Source organism: Aptenodytes forsteri, unplaced genomic scaffold (assembly GCF_000699145.1).
Source record: "Aptenodytes forsteri isolate BGI_AS27 unplaced genomic scaffold, ASM69914v1 Scaffold308, whole genome shotgun sequence".
Lineage (NCBI taxonomy): Eukaryota > Metazoa > Chordata > Aves > Sphenisciformes > Spheniscidae > Aptenodytes > Aptenodytes forsteri.
This window is the reverse complement of record NW_008795475.1, coordinates 182691-191135: the sequence shown is the minus strand read 5'-3', so window position 1 is coordinate 191135 and position 8445 is coordinate 182691. Positions and strand designations below refer to the sequence as shown.

General features: G+C 55.3%; 1 pseudogene; it reads right to left on the bottom strand.

The window, feature by feature from the left end:
* Nucleotides 1-4735: 4735 nt before the first annotated feature.
* On the bottom strand, nucleotides 4736-6068 carry LOC103900469 (annotated as a pseudogene).
* Nucleotides 6069-8445: the final 2377 nt, after the last annotated feature.

Here is an 8445-nt window from a genome sequence, read left to right as displayed (position 1 = left end):
AGCCCTCATTCTCCAAACAGGGACCTTCCTCCACCCTGTGCCCCAGCCTTGTCGCCCGACTTCAAAACACTGGGGAGTGCAGATTAAGGGTGAAGACGTGATGTGAGGGATGTTAAAACATTTTGCGGCACTCGGCTCTCCTTCTCCTTGCAAAGCCGTTTCCACTCCCCGCCGATGAGCATGAGACGCTCTCTGGAAAGTAGCAAGCTGCATTTCCCCCGTCGGCTCTTGCGCAAAGCTCCCACGTCACCGCTCGAGCTTTTGTTGTTCTTGCCCTCGCAGCTGGGACAGGAAGCAATGGTGCAGACGGGAGTCACTCTCCCTTGAGAAACCTCCCACCAGGCTCAGCGCTGGGATGGCCACACCGGCGGGTCTCTCCTGCAGCCGGGAAAAACCTTTCCAAGCAGGGAGGCAGCTCTGTGCGTGCAAGAGCCCGTAACAACGGGGCAGCCGTCTGCAGTGCAACCGGGGTTGATGCTCGTGGCCAGCTCCCCGTTTGTACGAGCGCTGAGGAGGTTCAGCTCTAGCCACCTCCCTGGGAGAGCTGGCCCAGGAATGACAAGAAATGAGGCTTATGTCCAAGCCGCTGGGAAACATTTCTGCCAAATATCACCAGCTGCTGCCTCAAAGCCCGTGGCAGCGCGGGGACGGGGTGGTGGCGGGCGGGGACGGAGCAGCTCTCGGCACAATGCATCCTGCCTCAAAGCCCGTGGCAGCGCGGGGACAGGGTGGTGGCGGGCAGGGACGGAGCAGCTCTCGGCACAATGCATCGCGGCGCGGTGGAATGCAACAGCTGTGGGCTCTCGATGGGGAAACACGAGCAATTTTGGCAAGTGGGGAGCAGGTGGAGGAGAAAACACAGGAGTGAAAGGGAAGGGAGCGGAAAGGCTGCGTTTAAAGGTTAACACTTGGGAGACAGGAGGCGAATGTCTGTGCTTTTAAATAGCATTTGCTGACGAGGTTGTCTCACAGCTATTTGGTTTGGGTTTTTTCTTAAAAGACCAATTATGTCCCCTTTTTTCCACTGTACTTGCTCACACCCCTGTTGAGTAGGGAGTCTGATGAACATCATTGTGAGATCTCAGGTCGTCACCACCTTCCCAGTGCGGTAGCATTAGTTCACACCTCCCACACTTGTTGCGTTTCTTTAATAGAGCAAGAAAAACCTGGCATGGCATGAGAATGAGATTACAGCAGAAAAATACTTTCTGCTAAATGACCGCAGTGTTTTGACTAACCTCAAAATCGTACCAACCCTTTCTTCCCGGTCCCTTACTTCCCTGAGATGTGCAGATGAGGGGTTTTTGCATCCCACTAAAACACGCACGTGGAGTCCTGGCGTGTTGCTGTGACAGAGGAGCGCAGGGCTCCAGCACCGAGCACGGAGGGTTGCCCTGTCCCCTTCAGGCCCTCAGCCCGTGATGTGCCAGAGGGTGACTTGTTCATGGCGCATTTACTTTATATCACTAAAAAGGACTTAGGAGGTAACCTGGAAGCTACCATCAGCTCTGAGCTGTGCCGATCCCTTTGGCACAAAGAAGCTGTGTCCATCACTGCCCGGACGAGGCTGCCCCTGATTGCAACCGGCCAGTACCCCAGAGCTAAGCACCAGTCCTTGGCATCCTGCTGGGCTGTGCCAATCTCCCAGGCACCCCCCAAATTCACTGGTAGCTTTGCACATCTGCAAAATGTCGCAGATTTGCACCATTGATGTGCACAGGCCGTGTCACCCCGGGCCTCACAGAGCATCGGCAGGCGGGTGTTTCTGCGGCGCTGTGAAAGGCAGATTTTTAACACAGGAGCTTCCCCAGCACTGGTGCAGAGCGGGCAGGGTGGTTGTGGTCCAGGAGGGCTCTGACAGTGCTTTAATTCACACCCTCACCAAAAGCCCCTGGTCAATCGCTGCCGCCGTGGAGCCTCTTCCCAAACACTCAAGCCGATGAAAGGAGCCATCCTCCTCCATGGGAAAAAGCCGATGGGCAACAGAAAGTACCTCTGGGAAGATAAAAGCGTGATGGAGGTGTCTGACTAACTGCCGAGCAATTTCTTCCCCGTGTGGTGGCTGTGCTCTGTGCCGTGCCGGCAGGAGCAAGGTCGAGCGAGGCGGCAGCCAGTGGTGGCAGTGCCCAGGCATCCACAGGGGACGTGGTGGAGCGGGCAGAGGAGCTGCCTCCAAGACCGCTGGCAGGCACGGCAGGATTTCACCATGCGGGCAGAGGTAGGAAAGGGGAACTGATCTCTGCCTTTCTGCTCTCCATCACTCTGAGCTGCTCTGGGGGTGAGTCGGGAGGGAGAGATGCTGCTGCTCTGGCTTTTTGCTGAGCAGAAACAGGAGGAGGGGGGATTTGCTGGGCTAAAAACGCTGCAGATGTGCCAGCTGTTTTGTGGGCCACAGCAGTACCTGCTCAGAGGGCTGCACTCACCGCAAAGTTAACCAAAGTCAAAATTAGAGTCCTGTCCCTCTGTTAAACCTTAAACAGAAAAAGGGATAGGCTGAAAGCCAAGTGTTCGACGTTTCAGCTGACACCAGGGATGCAGAATAACACCCTTGGTTTGTGCCTGGTCGCCCCGTGTTTCCCCTTTCAGCTCACAGGAAGCACATGTGCAGCTCTCTGCTCCGCAGGACACGGGACTGTGGTTTGCAGCTGCACCAGGCACATGATGCCAGCAGCTCAGCCCCGCAGGTGCAGCCCCGTCCTCGAGTGCATCCCTGGGGAGGCAGCAGCCAGCAGTTGTCCAAGGCTGGGAGCGCCGCTGTTGGCTTACAAGAGCTGCTTGATCCTCCCAGGCAGCCCAGCATCTGCGGCCTGGGTTTCTAGTGAGATAAGAACTTGTTTTCTCCGGAAAGTTTCAGGGGAAATGAAGTGGCTAGTTTGAGTCAATTTGAGAGCCAAACACTCTTTGCTTGTCAGAGAGCCGTGGGAAAGTGTCCTGCAAGATGCCTCCTGCATCCCTGCAGCATCCCTGCAACAACCCCCCTGCATCCCTGCAGCATCCCTGTGGCATCCCTGCATGCCTCCCACGTTCCTGCACCATCCCTGCAGCATCCGCTCTGCATCATTGCAGTGTCCCTGTAACATCCTTCCTGCATCCCTGCAGCATCACATATCCATCCCACATCCTTTCCACCAAACCCTGTGTCAGCCTCAAAAGGTCAGGGGGAGTTTCTCAAAAGTTTGTTAAATTTCGCACGATTCTCTTGGGGATTGTCTGAGGGAGGATTTGGTGCTGACCTTGACACTGTTTGTGATATTATTTCCCGTGGCTTTTGCTCCTCTGCAGTGAGCAAATCGCTCGTGCGCAGGTGTTGGTGTTCACAGGCAACAGCCGCAGGGGGGGACCGAGGCCGCTCCAGCCTGTGCGTGTTCGCAGTGCTGGAGTGGGGAGCAGGCACCTCCACTGCATTAAAAGGAAATTAAATCTGCCATGTTGCTGTTCAAGATCAGTGATTAAACCTGCCACAGTACCCTTAACTCTGCCCACTGGAGTGCATTAAATAAGGGGTCTTCACGGGACATAGAGACCTTGGGGCTGAACAGGCAAGAATGAGGACTGGGAGAGGATAAAAATGTGGGCGCAGGTCCCCCCATGCCCAGTAGGAGGTGAGGAAATCTTTCCTTGATACAGTGCAGCTGTGGGGAATTTAGCCTCTCCAAGGCTGTGAGCTGACTCCAAGCCCCAGTGCTGGGGCACGCTCCTGGTTCCCTGCCAGGGATCACAGCTGAGGGCGACCGGGTCCTGAGGAGCTGTGAAAGGTGGTGGAGGAGCTGCAGCTGCAGCATATAAACCCTCAACCCTATAAAACCCAGAGGGGTAAGAGAAGATCTCCTTCTTGGAAGAGAGTCCCTGGGGTGGGAAGTTGGTATCCTTTTTCCCTGTTGGGCAGTACCTAGCTTGTGGCGGTCTTTTTCCCAGCCTTCTATTCCAGGTATGAAAATACCTTGCGTGGTTTGGGAGAGGTGTCATGATGTTGTGGGTTTCTGCTTTGCTTTCTCTCCTGTGGTTTAATCTGTCCCTTGACAGGCTGCTCTGAGTACCTGTTTTTTGCATGAATATAGGTGTTTATGGCTGTCTTTCTGTGCTTGGGAGTGACTGCAAGGGCTGGTTGCTTGATGGGAGCCCTGTGGGGTCATGCATGGGGAGCATAGGACCTTTGCTGGGTACATGGGCTGCAGCCCCAAGGGAGCGACTATGCTGCAACCCACAGCATGAAATTCTGGTGCCAGCCAAGCCATTGCATAAATCTGCTAGAGGTGAGCCTGGGCTGGTGTGGGACCCCCGCATCCATTCCTGCATCTCAGTGAGCTCCTGGCAGGGGTGGCAATGTCACCTTGACGCTGTTGCGGTGGCCCCGATAGGGAACACCATGATCTGTACCGTCAACTTGGCCATGTGGCGTTGTGCGAGGTGTTGTGGAGACAGGGATGGGGAAGTGACCATGTGCATCCAGGGCCACGAGGGTGGCAGGGAGGCAGCAGAGCACAGATGGGGCCTGGGGACCAGGTAGCTTAGTGCAAGGCTTCAGCATCACCTCTGAGCCTTTGCCCTGTGGGGCTGCCTCTTCCCCTGCAGAGGCAGTGCTGTGGCAGATGGTGTGTCCTTAAGGAGCAGCACCTGTTGGCTTCATCTCTGCAGCTGCAGCCTGAGCCTGTGGCTTTTACCTAAACAGCCCTCAGCTGGGGACAGTGCAGGGCTGGGGAGCAGATGACACTTGACAGCACAAAATCATTTATTATTATTTTCTGCTGCCTGGTCTGTAACCATGAGAAAATTGTGTAAGTGCTCCCTGGGCCTGGCATGGGTGTCCCCTCAGTAGCATTTCTGGTGGCCCCTTTTCATTGTACTTGTCCCTTCAGATCCACCACATCTGGAAGTCTTTGAAGGAGGTGAGGATGGACCCCCCTATCTGTGCTGAGTACCTCTGCAGTGGTGTGGTGGCCACCCTGACCTCGATGTTGGGGGGCAGGCTTCGGAGGACCTTGCTGCAAAACCTCTTCTCCAGCCCCTCAAAGAGAGAGGACCCTCTGTACAGGAGGATGCTTTTGTACATTGTCGACCAGATTTCTTCTGGAAGTTGGTCAAGGCTTCTCCGGGCCATCTCATGGACGCCCACGTAGGAAATACCCTACTTTGGCAGAGAGTTGAAGGGCACTTCTGGGCGTTGAAACTTCTCCTTGCTGAGGCTGATGGTCTGGCCGTTGGGCAGGGGAAAATCCAGGGTGCAGCTGACTGGTGGGAGCTGGCACTCGTTCTTGAAGTTGGAAGCAATGCAGCAGCACTTGTGCTTGATGTCTTCCACTGTATGGGCCATCTCGTTGTTAGGCATGTACCCCACTTCCCCCAAAAGTGTCATCAGGTACTAGGAGAGGCATGACCCCACCAGATCCATCCTCTTGGTATCATGTGCTAAGCCATAGCCCTCATGGACTGGCACGGCATGGCTGATGGCGTAGCCTGCGTCCACCACCAGACTGCTGGTTCTGCCGTGGGCGTAGGTAGAGAGGACAGTCTGGTGGGCGATGAAGAGCCCGGGGGAGCCCGGTGACTCGAACACCACCTCCACCATCTTCTCTCGGTGGGTGGTGGGGCTGAGTGGGGACTCGGTGGTGAGCAGCACATACTCCTCAGGGGGGAACCTGAAGCTTATGTTTGAACAGATGCTGCCACAGGGTTTCGGCTGCTTCCCAATTGATGATGATGCTGTTCTGCATTGGCTCAATAATTTCAGTGTCAGGGTAACGCAAGGCTTCCTCTCCGAAAGCCTTGGACCTGTCATCTTCTAACCCTTGGGGCCATGCCACAGGGCAGCCCACCAGGGTGCTGATTTTGGCTACGGGTGTCTGTTGTCTGGAAAACCCTGCTTTACAGCTCCTCGTGCCTGTCTCGGTCACCACTGTTCCTATTCTCAACTCCAGTTCCTCACTCAAGAAGGAGCTGGAGGTGTTAGAGGAGACGGTGCTTACAGACTCCAGGCCTGAGTGGTCCTGGTGATATTCGAGCAGTGCAAACATCGGGGGGTAAGTCCCTGCTCCTAGATGGTCCTGGTCCCCAGTTTGGGGAGCCCCCATCCCATGGTCCCTGCAGAGCTGGGCAGTAGTATGCTCCCTCAGGGGAAACCCAGCTCTGCTGTGGCTTCCCCCCACCCCCCGCCCCCCCCGCAAGTGGGTTTGGGTCGAATAATTGACAAAGGGAACTGTGACATCAGCTGGGTCTGAGGTGGTGGCAGCGGGTCCCCCTGGCTACCGTGTGTCCTGGGGTCTCCCCATGCCACCCTGCCTGGTCTCTGGTCTGCCCCAAAAGGGGCAGAGATCTGCCTTGCTGTGGGAGGACCTGAGCAAATATCCCACTGCCCCGCCTTTACAAACAGGATTGAATTGCTCTGTCTGTCCTGTGCAGCCCCCGTGTCCCTGCGGGTGGGCGTTTTCTCCCAGTGAAATGGTGCCTTTGCCGAAACGCTGGAGGGCCGGGGGCAGTTGTGGCCACTGCTGCTTAGCCTGGCACCCTCCGAATAACGGATTAGTGGCAGACGTGGAGAAATGTCCCTGGGACCAGGGACTGTGTTTGCAGCGCGACACATCGGGCTCTTTGCTTGGTCATGCATGAAAACATGGATGAGCGATGCTGTCCCAGGGTTGGGGTCGACATCCCGGACTGTAGCGAAGCTCTTCAGACCCGGTAAGATCAACTGGAAAACGGTGGTTAAAGAGAGTGGGGAGGCACCTCTGGCCCCTGTGACAGGGGATTTTCTGCCTCCATGTCCCAAGCAAGTTTAGTAATGCCACGACGCTCGATGGTATCAGCTGATTTTTGGCAAGATTGTGGTGGAAAAACAAATGGTGCTTGCCCAGCTCTGGCTCGTGGCAGCTCGTGTCCTGGGGGGGTTGGTGGTCTGCTTTTGGCCTTTTTTTGTTGTTGTTTCTTGTAATGCTGTTTGGCCAGAAGCCAGCGCTCTGGGGCATCCCTTATCTGGGCACGGTGTGCCCAGAGCTGCTCCTTTGTGGTTACGCACACCCAAGGAAAACCAGCTCCTCGTTTCCTGCAGGGCTTATCACTTCTTGTAAAATCCTGCTTAACGCTCCTCAGAGGCGACAGCCTGTGATGGGCGAGCTGGCACCGCGCAGCCTCTGCCCTCAGCCTGCGGGTGTTTGCCTCTGCTCGAGATAGGCGTTGCTGAGCCGCTGTGATTGAACACCGGGAGGTTTCCTTCGGGGCTGTCTGAATAATGTGCAGGTGACACCACGCAGCAGGACTGGATGGCTGCGTGGTGTAGCTGCTGTCGGTTTGCAGCACGGATCCGGCTCGCTTTCACAGTGGGGAGGCTGCGGGGGGCACTGGGCTGCAAGCGCAAGAGCTGATGAAACGTTGCATTGCCTCAATGTTCCTTCTCTGATGCCTTGGGCAAACTGCAAGCTGAAGCATAAAAATAATTTCCTAATTTTCTTCCTCCTGCTGCCCCTAAATCTGGTGCTTTTTACTGGAAAGGAGCAGGCACGTTTGTGCAGAGGGAAGAGGAGCCATCGGGCCCAGCAGCGGCTCAGAGGGAAATTTGGATTTGCTTCTTGCAGGCTGGTGGGGGGGAAACAAAATTCAGCAGTTGTGGTGCCAACAAAATAAAGCTTTTGCTCTTGATAAAGCAACCATTTCACAAATTAAATTCCTGGTTGGGCGCAGTGCGGTGGTTCTGCTGGCTGCCCCAGGCTAAGGTCCTCTGTGGAGCAGGGCAGGAGAAAGGCTGATGAGACAATTAGTGATGAACTAATGAGGGGGATGAGCCGAAAGGATGTGCCCTTGCCTAGAGAGCTATAAATCCCAGCGGTGAAGCTGGGGCCGGGTGCTATCACTGTCTGCGTGTGGGGTGGGTGGTCTGGATCCTGCTCTGGATCAGGCAGCTCAGGTTGTTCAAGTTCTCATCTCCATCGAAGGTGGAACAGGATGGAGTTCCGCCATTAGTAAATGGTGCTGGGTCGATGCTGAGAACAGGAGGTTAAAGAGGGGACTGGATGTGTGTCTTTGCTGAATAGTGCCCTCACTGCACAAAGGGCTTTTTGATGACTATTTCCAAAGCAGATGGAGCATTTTTCTATCTATAAGAGCCAAATTGAATAGGAATTGCTGGGGAGAATTATGAGAAACAGCTGAATCTTTTATCGCTGCAGTTCTGGCTTGTTTCCACTGTTCAGCACAAAATGTTTAAAGAGCTGAAAAGGAGAGTAATAAACTGTCTCTTACTAAGCAGCAATTACCAGGGCAGGTCCACCTAGCCCCATGCTGGGAAAAGAGGTGACTGGGTGCTGCCAGACACCAGTTTGCACCTTGGTAGCAGCGGGGTGACTGGGCTGAACCATGTGAAGACAAGGACAGAAATGCCAAGGAACGGCCCCGGTGCGTCTGCAGTGCAAGGGGAGAGTAGTGGCAGCGGGGGGGCAAAGATTGTGCTGTGGGGAA